Raw genomic sequence first — 21,089 nt, 5'->3', positions numbered from 1 at the left:
TTCTGAGTTTCCTTAATTAGTGTATATAATGGCCTGGCTATTTCGCCATACCTGGGAATCCATATTCAGCAGAGAAGCCTGTTATGCCAAGGAACCCTCTTAGTTGCTTTAGGGTTTTGGGATGAGGATAAGCCAGTATAGGCTGGATACATTCCTCACTGAGGGCCCTGGGGCCTTTGGATAGTTTTAGCCCTAAGTATTTATGTAAGCAGAGCTGAGCCTTTGGTTTGGAAAACTTGTAGCCACAGGTGGTGAGGAAGTTTAAAAGCGCTTGGGTGGCTTGATGGTACAAGGTTTCTGAACAGGTGGCTAGAAGTAAATCATCCATGTACCGAAGGACATGAGTGTCCAAGTATGAGAACTGGCTCAAGTCTTGGGCTGATGCCTGGCCAAATAGATGGGGACTATCCCTGAACCCTTGGGGTAAAACAGTCCAGGTGAGTTGAGACGTTGGGTTCGAAGGATCTTCAAAGGCTAACAAGAATTGAGAGTCAGGCTGTACAGGGATGCAGGAAAAGGCATCCTTAAGGTCCAGGACTGTAAACCACTCTGGTTCCTCTGGTATTTAGGAAAGCAGAATATAAGGGTTAGGTACAGCTGGGTATAGAGGGACAACAGCTTCATTGATAATCCTGAGATCTTGCACTAACCTCCACTGTCCATTGGGTTTCTATACTCCTAAAATAGGAGTATTGCAGGGGCTATTGAATGGTTTTACTAGGCCTTGGGCTTTGAGGTCCTTAACAATTTTTTGGAGTCCTTGTTGGGCCTCAGGTCTAAGGGGGTACTGCCTTTGGTAGGGAAAGGAGGTGGAATCCTTTAGTTTAACTTGAACAGGATGGGCATTCTTCACTCATCCATATTGTCCTTCTGTTGCCCGGACTTCAGGATTAATTCCTTCCTCAAGCAGGGGACAACAAATGGATGTTCCTTCTCCTATATTCAGGTATATAATGGCCCCTGCTTTTGCTAGAATGTTTCTCCCTAACAAGGGAGTGGGGTTTTCAGGCATAATTAGAAAAGCATGTGAAAAGAGTAAAGTTCCCCAGTCACAGCTTAGTGCCTGGGAGAAGCATCTACTGACTGCCTGTCCTAGGACCCCTTGGATAGTGACAGATCTGGAGGACAGTTGTCTGGGACAGGAGAGTAAGACTGAGAAGGCCGGGCCAGTGTCCAGGAGATAGTTAACCTCCTGGCCCTCAATGGTCAAGCATACCCAGGACTCTGTGAGGGTGATGGCATGGGCTGGCACTTGCCCCGGGCACCCTCAGTGCTGCTGCTGGATCATCTGGTTAGTGGCTTCTGCTCAGAGGACCTTCATCCCCCGGGGCAGTGGACCTTCCAGTGATTCCCTTGATATAAGGGGCATGGATGAGAGGGCAGCTTATTTCTATGTGGACAGTCTTTTTTAAAGTGTCCTTGTAGACTGCACTGGAAGCAAGCCCTATTAGGCATTCAGTTTGCCCAGCTTTTCCCTTTTCCAGAGTGTAATAGGAGTCATTTTAATAGAAGTCATTTTCTTTTTCCCTGGAGTTTGTAAGTAGGGATCTAGAGCTGGGAATCTCCTAACTGCAGACATAGGTAAGGAGAAAGAAACTAGCAGGGTCTTCCAAGCATACTTTCTTGCTAGAAGACTGAAGAGAAGAAAAATGTTTTTCAGCATAACCGAAACAGGTGAACTAGAGTCTTCTCTTAGAAGACTTTGCCAAGCCTCCCTGAGTTTGTTAGCATACTGAGCATAGTAGGAACTAGCCCTTTCCTTTGGGCTGCTTCCATTTCTACATCTACACAGCAAATAAGAGAAGGGGAGGAGAAATAGGAGAGGAGCTTGGAGGCTTTCTGCCCACTTCTCCATAAGTTAGCTGTCTTATCCTAGGGAGACATAGTTCCAGTTTAACCAAGTGTGGGACATCTCTCTGAACCATCTGAGCACCTGATGTATAGAATAGATTGCTTGAAAGACTATCGTGGTTTCTCCTGGAATCTGGGCTTCCAAATGCCCAAGATTTGGAGAAAATGACTTATGTATGACCCAGAAATATGATGTATAATCTTTGATATGATGAAAACAACCCATTACTTTAGCAATCCAAAAATTATACTCATTACCTGAGTGGATTTTGGGACTGAGTATTTGCTAAATAACCTGAATCTTCAGTTATAATTGCTCATTAAAGTATGAACAGGGAAAGAGTAAACTAACAGTTCCAGCTTGTCCTACCCTTCTAGCCTGCAGGTTCTATCCAGTCATGCTGGTGTGAGCCCTGTCATTACTCATATTTCATCCCTGGATCTGAGCATTAAGGGACTGACGACCTTAAGTTTCGGCATCCATGATAGACATTCAGGACAGTGTTGATAACTTGTAAGGAGGAAGAGTCATTTTCTTTTCAGCCAGTAAGTATCTGCTGAGTACCTGTATACCAGGTGCTCAGGGGAGACAGAAGTACATGTGACAGATACACATCTGGGAAACAACAATATTCAACGAGATATTGTTGTTTCAATACAATTCAATACAAGCAAGCTCTGTATTGCCCTTTCTACCAAGTTCTTGAAAATCTTGTAGAATATTAAAATATATTTGAATTATATTAGCAGGTTCTTATCAATGTAAAGGTTAAAAGGTTCAGTGAAGAAAAAAAAAGACTCTAGAGTCAAACCAACCTCATGTCAAATGCCAAGTCTCACTAGCTGTGTCACCTTGGGTACAGTACTTAACTTTTTTAAGCCATGTATTTATCTAGAAAGTAGGAACAACAATAGTCCTTATAGGATTGTTGTAAACATTGAATAATAGAATAAATGTGTGTGGTTTTAAAATGTGTCTATAAAAAGCTTTTTTAGAAAAGAATCCCAAGTGTAATATATGCAGATACTCCTTCTCCAGGAGGTAGAGAAGGAGTATCTATATCCCTGCACCTTAAGTTTGGGCTAGACTTAGCGACTGGCTTCCAAGGAAGACATGTGGAAAGGGAAAAATACTTTACCTGGAGAAACTGGTAGATATCTCTTTGACCAGATGATCAAGTTAAAATGATCAGAGAGAATGTACCTCCTGAAATGGTATGATGAAAAGGGCACTTCATCTCTATGGTAATCTTTTCAAAAACTCATAACCCCAGTGTGACCATGAGAAAATACAGCAGACAAACCCAAATTGAGGGACATTTTTAAATACCTGACCAGCACTCCTCAAAACTATCAAGGTCATGAAACACATGGAAAAATTGAGAAACTGTTCCAGACTAGAAGAAACATGCCAACTAAATGCAATTTAGTATCCTGGATTTGGATCTTGGAAGAGAAAAGGGGGCATTAATGAAAACATTAGTGAATCTGAATATAGTCGAGAGTTTAATCAGTAATAGCCTACTAATGCTGCTTTCTTAGGTTTCACAAATGTAGCACAGTAACATAAGATAATATTAAGAAAAAATGAAACCATGTGAAGGGTATATAGAAACTCCCTATATTATTTTTGCAACTTTTCCTTAAATCTATCATAAATCCAGAAAATTATTCTAAATAAAACATTTATTTTAAAATATATGTTCACAAATTCTTTCATACCCCATTCCTTCAAAAAATAGAGAGATTGCCTCTCCTTGAGTATACTGTATTTAGTGTTTCACTTCTGATTAATAAAATGTGGCATAATTGATGATACGTAAATTCCAAGACAAGGTCATAAAACCTGCTCTGTCTGGGATCACTTGCTCTGGAGGAAGCCAGCTGCCATATCATGAAGTCACTCAAGCAGCCTTCTTCACAAAGAGGCCCACAGGGTAAGAGACTAGGTCCCCCTGCCAACAGTTAGCAAGGGACTGTGTCCTCCTAGCAACAGTCATGTCAGTGAGCCTTTTTATAAAAGGACCATCCAGCCTCAGTCAGGCCTTCTGACAATTGCAGTCCTGGCTGATCGCTTGCCTGAAACCTCATGAGAAACCTTGGAGCACTCAGCCAAGTGGCTCCCAAATTCCTGACCACAGAAACTGTGAGATACTAATCTTTGTTGTTTTAAGCCACTAAACTTTAAGATGACCTGTTATATGTAAATCGATAACGAACATGAGATGAAACATGGTTAGCATATCACTTAATGTATGTGGGTATGCAATAAATTTTTGTTTCTACTATAGCATTATTGTTCAAAAACTGTTATTTTCTTCCCCTGATGTTCTGGTCCTCCCATTTCCTCTCTACTTGGAACAGTAATTCTTAACCCTGGCTGGATATGAGTATCACTTGGCCAGGTTTTTTAAGAAAACACCAGGGCCCAAAGCCCTAGACCATATTAATTGAATCACAAATTATGGGATGGAACCTAAGCACCAATTTTTATTTATTTATTTTTTATTTCAATAGGTTTTGGGGGAACAGGTGGTGTTTGATTACATGAATAAGTTCTTTAGTGGTGATTCCTGAGATTTTGGTGCACTCATTACCCAAGCACTGTACACTGTACCCAATATGTAGTCTTTTATACCTTACCTCCTCCCACTATTTCCCTGAGTCCCTGAAGTCCATTGGATCATTCTTATGCCTGTGCATCCCCATAGCCAGGCACCAATTTTTTTTTTCAGTTCCCTTGTAATTTTCATGGGCAGCTATGATAAAGGACTACTGTAGAAACAGTAACGTTCCTGTAATCCCAGCACTTTGGGAGGCTTAGGTAGGCGGGTCATGAGGTCAGGAGACCAAGACCAGCCTGGCCAATATGATAAAACCCTGTCTCTACTAAAAATACAAAAATTAGCTGGGCATGGTGGCGTGTGCCTGTAATCCCAGCTACTCGGGAGGCTTAGGCAGGAGAATCGTTTGAACCAGGGAGTCAGAGGTTGCAGTGAGCCAAGATCACACCACTGCACTCCAGCCTAGTGACAGAGCGAGACTCCATCTCAAAAAAAAATAACAAAAAAGTAATGTTTAAATATGGGCTAGCAACATTCTGACTTCTGAACTTAGGAGTAGAAAGTTATATTTCTTGATATTTTATCAAAACAGGCTTTATGCATAAGAGAAAATGTGTTGTACAAAAGAGATTCAAAAACTGTCCATTGAAATAGCATGTGATTATATGTAGCCTTCTTTGAAGAAAGTTAAACAAGCTTTACTAAAGGAGTTTGCCACTTGACAGGCAGAAACCACAGGACAATTCTATAGACCTTATGGCAGGAAGCATACTATTTGTAGACAGTATTTCAAACGGTAGTTAATGCTTACTTGGTTAGTATACTAAACTGGAATTCCTTCCTTCCTGTTTATATTTTCTTTCTCTTTGTAAAGCATACATACCAAAGCAACATTTGCTGCATATGAGTTTAAGAAAATCACCTGCTGAAGATAATTTTCTAAGAAAAAATAAATTACTAGTTTGTTTAAATAGAAGGTCTGCATATTTTATATTGAAAACATGGAGCCATGAAATAGACAACCTACAATTAGTGTGGAAGAGTTTATCATTTCATCCCATTGTATAACCCATGGAAAAAAAATAATCTATGTGTTGTGGCCAGGAACCAGGTCTCTACCAAAATGAGTTTTGACCTTTCTATTTTGTCATCTGAGCAGCTAATTTACCAAAACGGAGAAGCAAATGGTAATTCGTGGGCTAAGCAGGCTCATCGCTGTCCAATGAAACTCCTTTACTTAGATTTGGACACTAAGTTGAATATATTTAAAAGGCATTTGTTGACCATGGGTTTTGTGTGGGAACTTTAGAAGATTTTGAAGATTCTGCCCCTGGCTCAGCAAGTTTGTAACACCACTGATAAAATGGAAGACAGTATAGGACACTTTGAGTTTTTGCTTTCTAAATCATGAGTAAAACATAATTTCAAAGAACGACAAGCATGGATCAGGTTGGACAGAAAAGATGTGTAGGAGAAAGTAGCATTTGATTTTCATAAATAAGAGTAGTAGGTCTTTGATATTTGGTGACCAAGTCATGGGTATAGTTTGGATAGGTAAGGAGGAAAGAGAGCACCTAAGCCAGAAAAGAATCACAACAGCAAAACTAAGCATCATGTTGACAGTGGTGACATGACTAACTTATATAAAGTAGAGGTTTATTTCAAAAGTAATGGAAGTGATTTTGAATAAGTAGATCAGGACCAGATGATGCTGAAGCCTTAAAGGCCAAGGTGAGGACTCAGTAACCATTGAAAGTTCCTGAGCAAATTGAAATTGGGGGGATGTGTATAGAAGTAAGAGGAGAAGGAAGTAACCTGCAGGATGGTTTCAAAAAAGTAAAACAATAGAGGGATGAACAAATCTGAGACACAGTAGAGAAAATTAAGAAACTTGATTAATTGGAAGCATGCTCTCCTTTTAAGGGATATGTCCTAGACTGAGGGCCAGCTCCAAATGGTAGACAGCCATCAATAGATAGTGACGACAGTGAAAATACAATCAACAAATAACCTACTTTGAACATTCGAATCTAAAATTTGTAAATTAGGAATTATAATTTTATAATCTTATAGTTCAAGTGGAATACATGTTAAAACTTATAAAGGTATTGTGATAAAATGCTCATCTTTCTATTGTAGATAAACTGTATTTCAACAGGAAATAAGGTTTTATCTGCAACATACATATACTTAAAATATTCCTTTTAAAGTGGCAGCATCACATCTAGAAATTTGTTTCTTCCCTTTCTAATAAAAATTATCTGAATTTGTAAGTTCCAGTTTATCTTGTTCAGTATTATACTGAACAGTTAGACATCTAATTCTTGTTACGGATAGTCATAGTACTTCAAATATAAGACTTCCTTATATGTTTGAAACTTTCCTTCCTTTCATCTTTTAGTTAACTAACCATTAGGTAGGCATCCTGATATGGTAATATTAAACAATCCAGAAAATGTAGAAATATTCCCAGGGGCCTGTGGACCTTTCCATATGACTGAGTATCCGTACAACATGGCTACTGGTTTTCCACAGAACAGGAGTCTGTGTCCTTCTCTGAAGACTAAAGAGAAGCAATGGTCAGCTTGTCTAGTGATCTGATCCTACAGGAAACTGCTTGACAGTCTCTGTAGAAACGAGTTGTTTCTATCAATAGTGGTTTCTCACATTTTGCTATGACCAGTTGACTTGTCATAAATGAGTAGATTGGCAGTTTTTCAAAACATCATCTGGATAATACTGGTTCGTATCATATGGGAGTGGTTTTGAATAAGTTATGCTATCAGATCCATAGCAAAAAACTATGCATATGGTCTTTTGTTTTCTGAGGTGACTGTAATTCTAGATTAGCTAATAAAACAATACAAGGATTTGTACTTTTTTTGTAAGTTTCAAAATTTAAACCAACCTTCTCTCTGAGAACAATAAAAGCTGGCAAAATATACTAAAAGGAATTGCTCAGAGACATGGAAAGTCTAAAATTATGGGAAAATATGGAAAATGAGTAAGAAATAGAGAGGTGAATCTGCCATGTGGGACCACTTTTCCACTCAGATATCTTATGATCCTGGAAGAGGTAACTGAGAAGCTGAGAAATGTAGCAGGGCTTTTGACAGCCCTGTAGAATAAGGGAATAAAACTTGCAGTCCAGAAACCAACCAAAGCTGGGAGTGAAGCTAGTAAATACCCCACACTTTGGATTGAGACATGACTGGCTACCGCCAGGAATAAGAGTGAAATAGATTGGCCCACTCAGAGTCTGAAGCTCAACTTCAAATCAGTTTTTAATCCTTGAAATTGAATCAAGATTATCTTGGATTGCTGGTTTCTATACCTGCCAATAGCAAAGTAAAGTACATCTCAAAAAAAATTTTTTATCAAAGCCTCAAATTATTTCTACAGATTTTATATAAAATATCCACTACTCAGGTAATACTAACCAGGATCATGAGGAGATAGGACATTGAGCATGGGGTAAAAACAAGGAAAATAGCAGATAATGGAAGCACAGGGCTCCACATACCACATTTACTATACACACTTTTTAAAATGTTTAATATGTTCTATGAGATTAAAAAAAAAGACTGGAAATTTTAGAAGAGAGCTGGAAACTACCAAAATAAACCAACTGAAAATTCAAAACTGAAATTAAAACTTAATGGGTGGTTGGATTCGCTTTTATTGCTGTGTTTACAAATCACCCCAAGCCTTAGTGACTTAAAGCAGCAAAAATCATTTAATCTTTCTCATAGGAAAGATTAAATGAGTTGAGATTTAAGGATTAAAATTTGGCTGGTTTTTTTTTTTTTTTTTTTTTTTTTTTTTTTAGACAGGGTCTCACTCTGTCACCCAGGCTGGCAGTGGTGCAATCTCGGCTCACTGCAGCCTTGACCTCCTGGGTTCAAGTGACTCCCACCTCAGCCTCCCTAGTAGCTGGGCATACAGGTGCATGCCACCACACCTGGCTAATTTTTGTATTTTTAGTAGAGATGGGGTTTCACCATGTAGCCCAAGACAGTCTCAAACTCCTGGGCTCAAGCAATCCACCCACCTCAGCCTCCCAAAGTGCTGGGATTACAGGCATGAGCCACCGCACCCAGTTTGGCTGGTTCTTGCTCAAGATCTCTCATAAGGTTGCCATCAGATCTTGTGTGGGGGCAGTCATCTAAAGACTTAAGTGAGACTAAAGCCATCTGAAGGGAGCTCCCTCATATGGGTGGCAGGGAGGTTCCTTTTGATGAGGGCTTCTCTAGGGGGCTGCTTGAGTGTCCTCTTGACATGGTGGCTGGTTTTCCTCAGAACTAGAAATGCAAGCAAGCAAAATAGAAGCTGTAAGGTCTTTGGTCACCAAGCCTCAGAAGTGGCACACTGTCGCTTCTGCCATATTCTGTTAGTCACACAGATAAGCCCTGAGCTATTATGACGGAAGACTACCAGAAGTCCCTTGGTAGCTGGCTACCATGATGGATTTAACCAAAGATTAAACATAGCAGAAGAGAAAATTAGTAACCAGGAAAGGGGAATAATAAACAGAATAGGCCGGGCGCGGTGGCTCAAGTCTGTAATCCCAGCACTTTGGGAGGCCGAGACGGGCGGATCACGAGGTCAGGAGATCGAGACCATCCTGGCTAATACGATGAAACCCCGTCTCTACTAAAAAATACAAAAAAAGTAGCCAGGCGAGGTGGCGGGCGCCTGTAGTCCCAGCTACTGGGGAGGCTGAGGCAGGAGAACAGCGTAAACCCGGGAGGCGGAGCTCGCAGTGAGCTGAGATCCGGTCACTGCACTCCAGCCCGGGCGACAGAGCGAGACTCCATCTCAAAAATAAAATAAAATAAAATAAAAAAATAAACAGAATAGAACACCAAGAGACAAAATCCCGAAAACGGGATGTGGTATGTAATTGGATTATCATAGGAGAGAACAGAGAGATTAAGATGGAAACAGTCATATATTTGAAGAGATGATGACCCCAAACCTTCCAAAACGAATGAAAAATCTCAAGGCACAAATTCAAGAAGCCATGTGAATTCCAAGCAGAATGAAAGATAGTGCAAAACCAGAGTTACTCTTATACTGTATGCACATATAATTGGTCTTTAGTATTTTTAGTCTCTGTTTGAAGACATTATCATTAGTTTGAATATGGCTGTTCATTTTTATTTTGGAAAAGTCTCGCCTTCATGTGATATGCAATTTTAGCACTGTTTGTGTTTCATTCTTGTTTCTAGCCCTTGGTAACTAACCTTTGGATCAGCCTGTAGCACTCTAAAAAGGGAAAATGTGCATTATAACAGAGAATAAAATTCCAGTTAACTTGATGTGTTTGGGGGCGTTTTTTGGTTTGTTTGGTTTTTTCTAGAGATGGAGTCTCACTCTGTCACTCAGGCTGGAGTGCAGTGGCATGATTGTAGCTCACCACAGCCTTGGAGTCCTGGGATCAAGAGATCCTTTCTCAGCCTTCCAAGTAGCTGGGACTATAGGCACATGTCACCACACCTGGCTAACTTGATGTTATCTAGCTATAAAACATTCAGCTATTACTAATGATACTTTCATACATATAGAAAGTAGTGATAGTTAAAATTCATAAAGATTTTCAAGTATTGAAATCCCATTAGTATGTATATTTTAATGTTACAGTATATTTATGATCTTTTTTCTTTAAATACATCATGATGTAGTCCAAGTCTTTAAAAATTGATCATGTGTGTATACCATTGATAACTGATTATTTGAATCACCACATATACCATTCCTTTGTCTTATATCAGCAGAAGTTAATTTGATATATACCCAGCTCGTTTGTTTGGAAGAACTGCCAATTTTGCTTTTACCAGCTGTTTTTAAGTGGCAAATATTTTAAATAATAGATTTACCAGTAGAAAGTCTGGTTAATGTCAAGATCCCTAAATTTTGGTATGGATTGTTAAATAGTAGATGCTGTCTGTTTAGCAATGGAACCTGGTTCTTGTTCATGGAAGCAGGGACAGATGGCCATTCTGGCTTCAAATGTCAATTTAGTGGCAGTCATAAGGATATAACTACCTTAAATCAGATTGGGTTTAATCTGTTATCTCTTAGACGGGAGGCACCTCGTTCATTTAAAAGTATTCTCCAGTGAACTTGTTTTTCTTCAAATATAAATTTGAAATAAGTGTCTTTAAAAGTTGGTTTCAGTTATCAAATTATATGATTCTATTTGTTTCTTCAAAGTTTAATCAGAATTTGAGTATATGAAACATGCAAGTCACATCTTTCATTTCCCAATTTATAACTAATTCAACTCATGTTGTTTGAGTGGCTACCTTTTCATTACAGAGATTAACTTCTCCTGGTATAAACCACCAGCTTTACTAAACCAGGGCAAAGTTTAGAAGTAATGTTATTTGCAAAGATATAGCTTTAAAAAATGAGAAGGAGGCCGGGCGCGGTGGCTCAAGCCTGTAATCCCAGCACTTTGGGAGGCTGAGACGGGCGGATCACGAGGTCAGGAGATCGAGACCATCCTGGCTAACACGGTGAAACCCCGTCTCTACTAAAATACAAAACTAGCCGGGCGAAGTGGCGGGCGCCTGTAGTCCCAGCTACTCGGGAGGCTGAGGCAGGAGAATGGTGTAAACCCGGGAGGTGGAGCTTGCAGTGAGCTGAGATCTGGCCACTGCACTCCAGCCCCGGCGACAAAGTGAGACTCTGCCTCAAAAAAAAAAAAAAAAAAAAATGAGAAGGAGAAGCGCCCACCATTGGGAAAAAAAATCTAATCTATTTTTTAGAAAGTAAAATGCATTATTATTGTTGGTAATTATTATACTTTATCACCTGTGACCACAATTAACTAAATACACAACATTTTTTTTTGTTGTTGTTGTTTTTAAAGACAGAGTCTCACTCTGTCACCCAGGCTGGAGTGCAATGGCACAACCTCAGCTCACTGCCACCTCCGCCTCCCGGGTTCAAGTGATTCTCCTGCCTCAGCCTCCCTAGTAACTGGGACTACAGGCACGCACCACCATGCCTGGCTAATTTTTTGTATTTTTAGTAGAGATGGCGTTTCAGCATGTTGGCCAGGGTCTCAAACTCCTGACTTCAGGTGATCCACCCGCCTCGGCCTCCCAAAGTGCTGGGATTTAAATGCACAACTTTTTAAATAAACTAAACAGCATGATTTCATATATAGTCATGGAGTACACAAACAATATTTTCTGGACACGTGTTTCTTCTTTTAAGTGTAAAAGAAAAAATGATTTCACAGGAATTCCATTATTTAAATCTATTTCCTTGTCGTGTGACTGAAGTTTAAAGTTCTTAGTGCTGCAATCGCATCTTCCCAGGTGTGTTCTGTTTCTGGCAACCTATGCATAGATGTTGGTGTTGTTCATATCAAGCTGCCTAATTTGTTTAGTAGGCATTAGAATGGGGCATGCAATTCTATAGACATGTAGCAAGCACACAGGAGAAGCCACCATCCAGGTGATTCTCAGCAGTAAGGCTGATCAGAAACTTGATCCTGGCTCAGGGGGGTTCCAGCAGTTATCAAACTCTATTCTCCTTGGGTGAGATTTCCTTATACCTATTCAGTCCTGCTTCAGTGAAATCTCACTCAGGAAAATAGATTCTGTCTCCAACTGGAATCTCCCAAAGCCATGGCTATGTTTCTGATCAACACTGCAGCTCAGATGAAGCGTTCAGTTACCTGCCAGCCAGACAGCATTTCCCCAGACTGCAACCAGTGTTGGAACCAAACTGCAGGAGTGGGTGGATTGGTAGTGAAACTGGTTCTGGTGAAAAAACTTCAAAAAATTTTCACAGAAAAATGAGTGACTCCCACTTAATTCAATGAAGCAGGATTACTCTCTGGGAGCCAAGAAGAGGATGCCAGGTTTCAGCTGTGGTGGAAGGGATTCTAGTTCCCTATTCTTAGTCCTCATACCCTTCCCATTATTGAGTTCCTTCTGCACGCCAGGCAGTAGGTTCAGAACTATATGTTACCTTACTTGGCACCTCACAATGACACTATGAAGAGTGCATTATCACCCCATTTATAGCTAAGAAAACTGAGGCTCAAAGTGATTGAGTGTATTATCTGAGGCCACCAAGCCTTTGTGGTATAGACTGTACCCAAATCCAAATCCTTCTGACTCCACAGCCCCCACCCAGCCACTCATTTTGCCACCCTTCCCCCTTTTAGTAGTTTACATCTCACCTCTTCCGTCCACTCTTTCTTATCTACCTGTCTTTCATCCTCTCTGTTCCTACTTTTTCTTCACATTCTTTCTTTCCCTTACCTTCATTTACTTTTCTTTTCCCTAAAACCCTAGCTCAAATAGTTCAACAGAAGTTACTTGAGGAGTGAGGGGAGGGAATGATGAAAATTGCAGGTGTATTCCATTTGTTCCTTCATCTTCCTTAAATATTTTCATAACGATCGTTGCGGTTCATGCAAAGAAAAAAGAAGAATCAACTTTTAATGATTGCCTCCTACTGCTGAGCTCTCTGGACTAGTCACTTGATTTATATTTTCTCATTTTCTTTATTCCTTACTATATTTCTCTGAAGTGTCATTCCCATTTCATAGCTGAGGAAGCTGGGACTCAGGAGGATTAATAACTTGCCCAGCGTTGCAAAGTAAGTTTAGGAGCCACAATTCAGACTGAGATTTATTGACCCCAAAATTTTTGCAGGTTTTACCATAGCATGTTGCTTCAGAAACAAACAGACCTGGCTGCAAACCCCAGACCCAATTACTCAGTGCCTTTAAACAAGTTACTTTGCTTCTTTGTTTTTTGTCACATATAAATTAGGGATAATAAAAATAAATACAACATGCGACAGTTACTATGTTAAATGATTGAGCCATGTAATTTGCCTTACGAAATGCCTAACTCATGGGGTGCCCTTAAGAAATACTACTCTCCCCCACATCTTTTACAAAATTGGCTGTCTAATGCAGTGAGAAATGCCAGGCGTGGAAGATATTCTAGCTTTGATCATCTGTGGTTTCTTGGCCAAAACAAATTTGAGTTCTACATTTTATTTTGAGTTATTAAACACTGCCATGCATCCATCAGAGCTGTGTTGTGGCCTGTAGAGAAACATAGCATAGTAATCAAGAGTGCAGGCTTTGGGCCCACAGCTCTCTGACCTGGGGCAAATTCCCTACCTCTCTGGCCGTCAGTTTCCTAATTTGTAAAGTGTGTATATGTGTAGAGGCGGCAATGACTACTTTGTAGGGTTATAATTTGGATTAAATTAGATAAAATATATAAAACATTTCAAGTACTTTCTAGCATAAGGCAAGAGCTAAATAAATGATAATGATTATTACTATTATTTAATAGTATTGTGGTGGTGTTTTTTATATTCTTGGGCTAAAAAATTTTGAAGAATCACACAGACTATATCTCATGCCCTTGTAATTGGACCCTGTTTTTGAAGAATGCTGGTTACCTTTGTAGTTTCGCAAGTGCAACAATCAGTGACTTATTTACTGATAAGCTCTGCTTTCCTTTTGCTCAGTAGCTGATACTAAGGCAGGCAATGTGTTATGTTTCCCACGACACCCTTGAATAAAATGCCATTTCCTCAGGAACAGCTAGAAATACCGATGCTAATTTTTCCTATGCTCAGGAAAAGCAAGAGCTCTCCTGCTGCATTGGGCTGGAAGGAGCTCTCCAGAAATATTATGTCATCCTAATTTGCACTGCCAAGGGATGAGCTCATCGGGGCGGGGTCTCATGAGGCTGCAGCTGTGCCAGTTCCTCACTTGTATGATGTGCGTCCTCCAAGCTCGCCTCTCCCTCGTTACCCGCTCCATCCACCCCCTGCCTGCCTGCGCCAAACAAGAGGCACTGCATGATGAATTATTTAAAACCCGAAGCGAACTCTTGCAAAATATAACCAGGCATCAGAAGGCACAAAAAAAGCAAACTGTGCGTTTTGGTTATTTTGTATTATTTTTAAAAACGAAACAAAACAAAACAAAACAAAACCAGTTGCAGAACTGCTGTTGTCACTGAGAAGAGACTTCTGTTGTTTCTTTTGCATCTCCTTCTTTGTCTGAGAGCAGAATCTTTCCCCTCTTCCACTTAAAACAACAGCTTGATCTATGACTGAACCGATGCTGGGTCTGAACCGATCGTAAGTCTGGCCCTGAGCCACATGGCTATAGCAAGGGAGAAATATGTGTGCGATTTCCCACATTCTTTTCATTATAATATGTGTTGTGAGTATCTTTATTTAAACTCTTGCTATTCTACCTGGCAGTATAGGTTGTGGTTAAAGTCAGGCAACCTCAGTTTGTATTCCAACACAGTATATGTACTATCATTATGATGGAATTGTGTTGCCGCTCCAGGCCTCAGTTTCTCCATCTGTAAAATGGGGATAATAATCCTAGACCAAAAGATTATTGCAAACATTAAATGACTAGTGCATGGTAATCTTTAAGCACAGTGCCTGGTCCATAGAATGTACTCAATAAATGAGTGATCATTAATAATATACAGATGCATAACTGCTTTATTAACCATTAGAGGAAACTGTGTGTGTGTGTGTGTGTGTGTGTAAGTGTGTATTTTTAACATGAATTGGAAGATGTAAAGGCATTATATGATGTACTTTCAAGGAAATTATTCTCTCATGAAAAGGCCTGTTTTGTTTTACCTGTTAGTATGGAAATTTTAAACATGCACCGAAATAGAATCAATATTGAACTCCCTGTATGTCCATCATCCCAGTTCAGTAATTATCAACATTTTGGCAGCTTTGTTTCATCTACTGTCTCCACCCTTTTTTTCAAAGTGGAGTATTTTAAGAACAAATCCCAGACATTATATCATTGCACCCATAATCTTTGAGTGTGTACCTCCAACAGAAAAGGATGTTATTTTTAACTTAACCACAGTTATTCTGACACCTCACAACATTAAAATAGTTCTTCATTATTAATATCTAATGTCCAGTTCATCTTCAGATCTCCCCAGTAGCTCAAAAGTATCTTTTTACACCTTAAAAAAAATCACAGAAAATATTCCTCAATGCTTAAATATTTTAAAAGATATTTCTAAATATGTCGTGAATTCTTGCTTTTCAGAGCTGAACTTCAAACTGATTAAAAAACACATATATTGATATCAATGCAGTAAGAAAAAACAAAATTGCTAATTTATTTTTATCATTGTTAACCTGAATAATTTGTTTTAAAGTAAGGTTCTGTGCTGGTTAAAGTAACTAATAAATATGTATTAATTTTATAATTATTAATTTTATATCTATGAGTCAGATGGCCAATATTTTGATGTGCTCTGTATCTAAACATACGACTTAAAATCTTATTTAAATCAACATGGTATGTAAACAAGACCATAATTTATTGACTCTTTCCCTGTTGTAGACATTCATTAGCTTGTTTCATCTTAGATTAAATGTGTGTTACTCACTACCTGCATTAGACATTTGTTTAGAAAAATATTTAATGTTCACTATTTCCTTTCTAAAAGAAATTTACTTTTAAGCTGTTCCTGTTTAAATGTAAATATTTAATTTTTAGAAAATACATCTCTCTCCATTTAAGGGCAAGCTCTGTATGGCTCCAGATGTGTTTAGAATTCATATAAGCATTGTTAACAGTAAGCCCCCAGGGAGACATGAGCTAGGTCCACAAAAACTTATATGTACAGTCTGTTTTTCATGAAGGATATTGTCTCTGTTTCATTGCTGACTCTAAGTTTGTAGGATGACATCATCTTCTTGGACAAATCAAGGTCGTTCAGAAGCCTCTCTGCTGGGGCCCTCATTACTTTTCCAGCAGCATCTCCCATAACTTCCTCTTTTCCCCATCCCCTGTGTATCTGAGACTCCAAATGCATTAGACAATTTGGCATAATCTTTGTGTTTTCGTGTCCATGTTCTTCTTGTCAATTCCATATACCTGATGTAGGGCTGCTGTGTTAAGTAAATAAAAATACAGGAGGCCCACTGAAAATTGAATTTAGCATAAACTAAAAATCTGTGGTCATTGTTTATGTCCCAATATTGTATGGGATATACTTATACAAAAATTTTGTTTGTTGTTTATCTGAAATGAAAATTTAATTGGAAGTCCTGGGTTTTATCTGACAATTTAACCTAAGAAAACCCTTCAAGGACTGGCTTTTCTTCGAGAAAGCCTTCCCCACTATACTCCTTCTGCCCTCCTACCACAATATTTTGCTGGAACCTCTAATAAAATATTTAAGTGCTCTAACATTTCATAGTGATATGTATGTGTCTCCCTACCACTTTGTAACACAAACACTATGCCTTATTCCTCAAGTCCTAGGATTTAGCATTTGCACTTGGTGAAGGGGTAGGAGGTGTTGCTCTAAAAGTAGATAGAGAGTAGGTCATGAGCACTTTATAAACCACACTTAGAAATCTGCCTTTAAATGATAAACAGTGGAGAGCCACTGGAAATTGTTCAGGCCTGGAATGGCATGATTTTATTTAACTTCTGAAAAGACTGCTTGAATGACATTGTGGGGTGTCGAGTGAATGGAGCAGAGCCTAGGGCAGGGAGATCAGTTAAGGGGTTATTGTTTTGAGAGGAAGGACTCAGCAGAGAGAAAATGAGTGCCCAAATTAGGCAGTGGTGGTGAAAAATCAGAATGGAGAAGGATTTTAGGGTTTCATTGAAGTAAAATCAGTAGAACTTGGGTTCAGCTGGGTATAAGGAGGAAAGAAGGGGAACGAAGCCTGACAACTCCTAGGTTTCTGGCTTCTACAACCATTTAGTGAAGGTTTCATTAATGGCAGGCAGGAATACAGTTTTAGAAAGTCTGGACTGGAGAGACATTTGGGGGAATCATCTGTGAGTATCGAGAGTTAAAGACATGCCAGTGGATGAAGCTAGCCAGGAAGAGTGTATACAATTAAAATAGAGAGGTGCTTGGGAAATGCCAGTTTGCAGATATGTATTTGTCATAGTTGAACTAAAGAAAAGGTATATGGTTGATGAGCTTAAACCCAGCATGAGCTGTAAAGAAGAAACTTTGAGTTATTAACATGACCTTGCTGTTCTGCGTCCACAATGTTTTTATAAATAGGAAGAGTCATGGGTTTTATTTGATTTATTATTGATACCATCTTTGACTCCCTAAAGGAGTATCACTTAACCTCTGTCAAACTACCTCCTACATATTTCATTAGAATTTGTTAAAGACTAATTGAATATAATGGATAAAGTACTTTGAATTTCATAGAAGAAAAAAAAAAATCACAAAAATCCCAGCATCACCAGGTATCTCATCACCATTATTGATGATGAGATACTGTGAAAAAGTAATCCCATCTAAGACTCTTCAAAGCACCACCATTTTTGTGTACATTACTTGCGTAAATATAATACAGTTCCACCTAAAAGACTTGTAATGGTTTTAGAAAGTGTAAAAGCTGATGAGAATCAGAGTGAGCCACCACCAAATAGCATTTCCCTCATTAACAACTAACTAATGATATTAAAGGTCATTTGAAACGTTGAAACAGTTAAACATCTATCAGTCAGCTCCCTGGATTAACCAGTGTTTTCCATTCTGATGCCCAAAATGAACAGCTGGCAGGCTGTTCTAGATTGCTGGTGTTCAAACTTTTTGCTCATGAATCCTCTGCAAGAATTTTGAAAACCATGTACCCTCTCACATTTTAAAGTTGACATCTTAGATTTTTACATTTTAGGTCTAAATAGTTGCAAAGGATGTAATATTGATATCTTAACTAAAAAATATATAGTATTACTTTTAAGGTTATCCAGTGGAATCTAAATACCATAGAGATTTGATTCTCACCATCATCCATTTTTTAAAATACACAAATAAGCTCTTTTTTAACTGGCAGAAATTATACTTGTTTCTTTTAGTTTTTTCCATTTCACTTTCTCCATGAACTTTATCGTAATCTATTTATGATTTCAATGTTTTTTACCAATCACCATACTTCCCTAAAACACATTTGTAAATTTAAATCAAAATGTTTTGCATTTCCTTTGACCATATAATCCTGACTGCTTAACTTTTTTTTTCTGGTATGAGTTATACTTCTAGCTACTAGTAGTGGATATTTGATCAACACAACATATATTAATTAAAAGTCTGATGAAGTGAATACAAAAAATAAAATTGTCTTACAACCATGACTTAATGAGATTGAGGAGGCTTTAAAAATTCATTTGTCTTTTGATGAGTATTATATATTACTAGAATGACACTATTCAGCTTCAATTTTATTCCTTTTTTTAGTGGGAAGAAAACTTTGTAGTTTTGTTATTAGTGTCATTCAGTTATTTGAACTGGTTTCACAAGAGCATGTCAAATATGACATAGTACTGTATCTTCAAATATTATTTCTAAGTTGTCTTTCAATTTTCTTGAAACCAAAGAATTGGAAACCACACGCAAAATAATTGTTTTTATTCAATACTTAGGGTCATTTACTATTTACTGCACCAACACTGATCTTCCTAATTTGGCACCTTGATTGCCACCCTGGAGGGCTTTTCTTCCTGAGGCAGTTCACAGGGAGACAGATAAAGGGTGCCTTTTTTCTTAAAGTGAGAGAGAGTGGTTTGGGATGCTGATAAAGAGAACCCACTCTTCCCACAGTAAATATATTCTCTGATCACTTGTAGGAGAGAGAACACAATAGAAAGTGCAGATAGAAGTTGAGGAATGTAAAAATGCATTATTTCTATAAAAACTAAGTTGATTGCTTTGAAAAAGCTAAGTTGCTTTTAAAATTCATGACAAACTAGGTGCTGCAAATGCTACAAAAGATGGAAAATATTTTTTAAATGTTAAGGATTATGTACTTCTTTTGCTTTTAAATAACTTTAAATTCTTGTTTCACTTTAAATCACAACTAAATATTTTCTATATTTCATGATTTATGCAATGATAATTTACACTTATTGAGAGGTGACCATGTGCCAGGACCTGGCCTAATTAATTTGTTTGTATTCGTTAATCTTCATGACAGCCCTGTGAGGTAAATATCTTTTCATCCCCATTTTACAGATGAGGAAATTGAGATACAGAAAATGTAATCTGGCCAAGATTACGTAGCTAATAAGAGAAACAGGCAGTTGTTTTTTGTTTGTTTGTTTTGGTTTGTTTTTTGGAGGGGGGACAGGGTCTCACTCTATCAACCAGGCTGAAATGTGGTAGCCTAATCTTGGCTCACTGAAACCTCTGTCTCCCAGATTCAGGCAATCCTCCTTCCTCAGCCTCCAGAGTAGCTGGGACTACAGGCATGCGCCACCACTCCCAGCTACTTTTTTTTGTATTTTTTTGTAGAGACAGAGTCTTGCCATGTTGCGTAGACTGGTCTTGAACTCCTGGATTCAAGCCATCCTTCTACCTCTGCCTCCCAAAGTGCTGGGATTACAGGTGTGAGCCACAGCGTCTGACCAAGGCAGTCTTTCTTTGGAGTCTGTGTTCTTAGTAAGTAAGCCTGTCCTCTAAAACCTTAGCCTAGATTACATTTAAATTTTGAGTTAAAAATAAAATGTGTAAAGTCCATATATATAACATTTTTATAGTTTTCCTCTTTAATAAGCTTTTTTGGTTAACTGACCAGCTGATTAACTGACCAAGCATGTGTACTAAGAGTTCTTCCACTGGACTATAAGTGTTAAATAATAATAGTAACAGTTTTATAAACTATGAGCCAGGAATGATGCAGGACATCCAAAAACTGCCTAGTCAATTTGGTTACAAAACCATAATAAATGATTTTGTATATGGTGGAAGTGGATATTAAAAAGTTTTAAGGAACTCTGAGCAGATTTTCAACCAATTGAAGATTTTAACCAAATGTTACATATTTCTCTGATTTCATTATGCCTTTGAAAAACAATTCTCAGAATACCTTTAGGCATACTGCAGAGTAAGATTAACAATATAAATATCAATATATTTTAATTAAACTCTTGTGAAACTTCTAATGCAAAACATCTAGGACTACTTATGTCCTCTCCTACCCAGCTGCCACTCCTTCTGCAACTCCCAGTTTGCATTTCACGTATCTAAGATGTTCAGACCATGAATATCTGCATTTTTCTTCCTTTTTATTATAAAGGAATCTCAACCTCTCTCCTCTATTTCCTTCAAGTTACCACATCATTCCAAAATATTATCAAGATTTAACATTTAAATTGCAAATCTCTGTTCAGACATCTACTACAGTTCAGACTCTTTTTTAGACTCTGAAGGTAGAGCAGTGAGCACAGGAGACAGTGCTGAGCGAAGGAGAATGTGCTTCCTCCCTCACAGATCCTGTAGTCCAGAAGAGGGTGTAAGCCATTGACCCACAATCAAAGTACAGTGAAATAAGTGATACAAGAAGGGTAGTGGTCACCCAATGCGAATGGGACCCTGGCAGTTGTGCTACTCTGCGGGCCCCATTGATGAGCCATTGAAAACTCAGCCTTTGTGCTGTAAGTCCCTGGCCCCTGCCTGGCCGGCTGCCTGTTGGCTGAGTGACTTCATGAGCTCCCTCGGTGACTGGCTGCATGACTGAGACTGGTGAGACTAACCAGTGGGCAGTTGCGTTTAACCTTCCAAATGGCTGTAACTGACTATGGGGCTTTGGTCCGCTTCTGAGTTTTCCCTCTGAGATGAGGTGAGAACTGTGAAAATACAGTTC

General features: G+C 38.7%; 1 protein-coding gene across 1 annotated transcript in view; it reads left to right on the top strand.

Annotated features, from left to right (window-relative positions):
- Positions 1-21,089, top strand: part of ZNF704 (zinc finger protein 704) — a 257,024-nt gene that overhangs the window by 146,170 nt on the left and 89,765 nt on the right.

Source organism: Rhinopithecus bieti, unplaced genomic scaffold, assembly GCF_001698545.2.
Source record: "Rhinopithecus bieti isolate Rb0 unplaced genomic scaffold, ASM169854v2 scaffold_48197, whole genome shotgun sequence".
NCBI lineage: Eukaryota > Metazoa > Chordata > Mammalia > Primates > Cercopithecidae > Rhinopithecus > Rhinopithecus bieti.
This window is presented reverse-complemented; position numbering and strand designations above follow the sequence as displayed.